We start from the raw sequence: 4,840 nt of genomic DNA, 5'->3' as shown, positions 1-4,840 counted from the left end.
GATCCAAAGGCTTTTCTGCTTTACTCTACATTTTGCTCAAATCTGCCTGAATTTTGACAAAACATTTTGAACGAAATCACCAGTCACTTCCTTGATGGGGCCCACAGTTTCCTATCTCAATAGGCCTAGCTCATTGGCACAACACCAGGCAGCAATTAATGCCTATTGGTGGATGGCCCAGACTATGCTGCTATTAACCCTTTATAGGGCACTCACAGAAACACTCTGAATTTAACATTTCAACCTATGTGTTACTAGAGGACATAACAAGATTTTATTACTTTTGTGAAATTTTTTCACATTTTTTAATTGATATGTAGAAATCAAGGTTAATAATGTTACCCATTTGGTTCTTCACCTATAAGTGGCGAAAATAATAAAGCTAGTAAGAATAATATAAAAAATACAAGAAAAACACATGTAAGGTGCTGGGAACATGTATTTTAAGCTAGAACATCACTTTTGAACATTCCCACAACATAAATGCTGATCCACACCTGTCAACATACACTCTAGCCCAGGGGTCTGCAACCTTTATTATCAAAAGAGCCATTTTGCCCCCCCGCCCCCCCCCCCCCCCCCAAAAAAAAAGTCTGAATCGGCAAAAAATAACAGAGCTTATAAACTTTTAAAAGTTTTAATCTTTTTTTTTTTCCATTTATCTGTCACAACCACTGAATACAACAACAGAAGTGCAGTGTGGAATGGATTCTGGAGTATGATTACTCTAAAAGTACACAGTAAAAGTATTTCATAGTATTTGTGCTAATAGTATGTGAAGTACTGATACCAAAAATACCAAATCCATGAGATAATTATTGGAAAAATTAATTTCATTATTTGAATTTAGTCTTAAAGCCTATTTCAGATGAAAAAACAAACACTTTTGTAGCTTGGAAGGGAATCTGGAGTATGATTACTCCAAATGTACACAGTAAATGTATTTCATAGTATTTGTGCTAATAGTATAAATACTAATACCAAATATACCAAATCCACGAGGTAATTATTGGAAAAATTAAATTTATTCATCATTGAATTTATCTTAAAGCCTATTTCAGATGAAAAAACACTTGGATCTTGGAAGGGATTTTTGAGTATGATTACTCCAAAAGTACACTGTAAAAGTAGTTAATAGTGTTTGTGCTAATAGTATATGAAGTACTAATACCAAATATACCAAATTCATGAGGTACTTTTCAGAAATCATAATTTTATTCATCGTTGAATTTAGTCTTAAAGCCTATTTCGGATGAAAAACCAAACACTTTTGTAGCTTGGAAGGGAATCCGGAGTATAATTACTCCAAAAGTACACAGTAAATGTATTTCATAGTATTTGTGCTAATAGTATATGAAGTACTATTACCAAAATACCAAATTCACGAGGTACTTATAGGAAAAAATAATTTTATTCATCATTGAATTTAGTCTTAAAGCCTATTTCAGACGAAAAAAACACTTGGAGCTTGGACGGGAATCTGTCATAGGATTACCCTAAAAGTACACAGTACTCATACTCATACAGTCGTTCTATGATAAGTATCGCTATTTATGGAAATTATTCTCTTCAAAACTCAACACTGCCTCCACAGTTCCCAGTTGTACTGTTCCATATTCTCCCGGAAAATGGACAGAATTACATGAGTAATATACAAAGGACGACAGAACCCTCCATCTGTATCCGTCTGCGTCTTTAACGTAGAGCATAAAGAGCCCTTACTTTGGTTTTCCGAAGGTACATTCACTCCATGCTGCTCATCACCATAGCTGTCGATGAGTAGCGCACAAGAAAAATGCTAGCGGCTTGCTTGACCGTGCAGAGGAGAATCGCGGCTGGCTTGACCACAGTAAAGGGAGCCACTACAAGGAGGCTTAAGAGCTGCTGGTTGCCGACCCCTGCTCTAGCCCCTTTTACACAGCACTTCTGTTACAGGAATAGTTTGCCTTTATTCCAGAACGATATCTGTGTAAACAAATGGTGGGATCATTTGGTCCCACCTTTATCTGTAACACCTCTGGAGTAGTAACAGAGCCATGATAAAGTGGAATCATGTTAACACAGTGAAAGGAACACCTCTCGTTCCACAACCAAGGTGTGATGTTTTTGATGACGCAACCCCCACGCCTGGCGGATGTAAAAAAGAGCACAGGCCGTGTACAGTAAACAAGCATATCAGCACGACCAGAAAGATGTCAAACTGGGGAGACGTCAAGATCCACAAGCTGTTGTCACTTCGGATGGAGGACTCTATCCATGCTAACATTTGTGGAACGGTGAACAGCTGGAGAGGTTAGCAACACCGGTATGCTCGGGGTATTTTCGACGTGGAAGTGATACGTCACACTATGCACTGCGTCATCGCACCTTTGATTCTGGAACACAGGTCCTCTGTGTAAAAGTAGCCTATCTCACCTCTGTTACTCCTTTGGCTTGGCTGTGGAAATTGATCAATGGTGGAAAAAAAGAAGGGATCACCATCTCACCTTTTTTCCAAGATCTCTGTGTAAAAGTGACTATTCTCCTTTGAACATCATTCCTTACATTAGTACCATCACTTCATGGTACATAACAAAGCAGGTACACTCATTGTTCATGCAGAGGTGGACCTTACAGACCCTGAAGACTATATTTGACCTGAGATTGTTGCCTCACTGTAACTGTTGGTGTCACTGTCTCGTAATGTATGTCGGAAACCAAAATAGTCACTTGCCCGATAAAGGGTTAAAACTGGCAGAAAACAAGCACAAAAACAACAACAACAGTAGCAGGAAACCCTAAAAGGTGACACCCAACCAACAAATACACAATATTGTCTATAACAAGTTCAGCGAGGCTATACCAGAATCAGTGTTGGCTCAGGCATAAACCAGCAAGTAAGACAAAACACCCAGAGAAGGGAGGAAGCTGGCAGAGGAGACATCAATTACCCAACTGAAATGGCAGGCTGTGCCAAGGCTGTGCTCAATGTAAACAGGGACAATGAAGCACCTGGAAAGTGAAAAGAGGAAGAAGTGAAGTTGAAAAGAACTTTGGTGCATTGGATGACGATGAGATGAAGTCGTATCAGCGGCCCCTCGTGTACTCCCATTAACACAGTCAATTCATGCATGCGAGTGAAAAGCCCACTTTCCTTCATGCTGAGGAATAACAGTACTCAGACCCATCTTTTCAGTGTGCAAAAATAGCCCGAGGACAATGCACTTGACTGCCAAACCACATGAGACATATGACGGGGAGGTATTACAGAAACACTGAGATGAAGAGGGACAGCGTTGCGTGAAAAACCACAGTTTCACCAAGAAACTATATCCGACCTGTACTGAAAACAAAGGATTCCCAGTCAACTATACTCGAAATAATGTAAAGACGGACTTCTAGATTGTTCCCAGGTCATTTGATGTATTTTCTGAGTTTCTACACATGCTTTGGACTAGTTATAATCCCATGATGATGACTGTATCTAGCATTTCGCTGAACATCACAAATTTCCTCTTGATGGCTTGTAATTTTTTTTTCTCTGAGTCGTTTCTCTTTTTCTTGTCATAACTCTGACTGCACACCCAGAAGTCCAGAGCTCATTGAATTGACTCCCCTGAGGTTTCTTTTCTCTTTTTTTTTAGTTTTCTGTGTCTTCAGAGAACTTGGGCTTAGTCTCGATGGGTAGAGTAGCTGCAAGCAAACTATTGGACATGTTATAGTTAGTATTGAGCTGCACAAATCCTGACACACCCAGCTAAGTGTGAGGGAAATCAAAATTTATACCATATATTTTTACTAAATATGCAAATATCCATTTAGAGCTCCAGTGATAGATGTGTTGAATAACTAAACTGGGACACAATAGAACAGTAGTGGTTTTATATCATATGCAGTTGATAGATAGAAGATAGATAGAATCTTTATTTTGTCACACATTTTAAAAACATGCACCAACCACAAATCTCCAATTCCTCCATCCCATGCTCTTTGAATCCAATCCATCCTGACTGCATATATCTAGAGAAGATACAGTATACACTTCAGGGCTCCAAGACCAACTTTTTGTACAGTGTGGACTCCTTTTCTTTCATATGCTAGAGATCTAAATTTTCTCCCTATTCCTGATTGGTTAGTTGTGTCTTTTGTATTCACATATGTGGCCGTTTCCCGCTGGATTGGAAAGAGCTAAACCTAATTTACTCCTGAACATATAAGAACCTGAGATTATGTTTAATGAGGCACCTTAAACGCTGAGGTGGACCATGTGTACACTGACTGACCTGCACAGGATCGTATAATTGTATTCTTTAAAGTTGCGGGACGAGATTCAGGTGAGTAATCACGAAAGACTTACGGATTCGTATACTTAGGCTATGATTCGGGTTTTACAGATTTGATGAAAAACTGGTAACGATAGTCTCCTGCAGCATTAACCCTTTCATGCATAGTGGTCACTCCGTGGACAGCTATTCTACAGCTGTTCTCTTGTACAGTATATTCATGGATTTTGTGGTTCTTTTCTTTTTTTTTTTCTTTTTTTTTTTATTTATACACATATCTTTATTAAAGTTTTAGACACTACATATCTTTTCTGGCATGAATTGGTAACATTATGTAGATCTCTCCTGAACAAGAACCCCCAGAACACAAGCCCTCCCCATAGTTTTCACACAATTTATCAGTAAATACATGTTTCTGTGCGTCAAAAATTAAACGTGTGGTCCAGCTAGGTGGACATTTTTGCAACTTCATGAAAATATGCTCATAAGAATTTTTTTTTCCGTTATTATTATATTATTTTTATTTTATTTATTTATTTTTTCATTTATTTTTCAGAAGAAAATTTTCAATCGCATTG

This window comes from Sphaeramia orbicularis, chromosome 1, assembly GCF_902148855.1.
Source record: "Sphaeramia orbicularis chromosome 1, fSphaOr1.1, whole genome shotgun sequence".
Lineage (NCBI taxonomy): Eukaryota > Metazoa > Chordata > Actinopteri > Kurtiformes > Apogonidae > Sphaeramia > Sphaeramia orbicularis.
The sequence above is the reverse complement of the archived record's forward strand: the minus strand, read 5'-3'. Positions refer to the sequence as shown.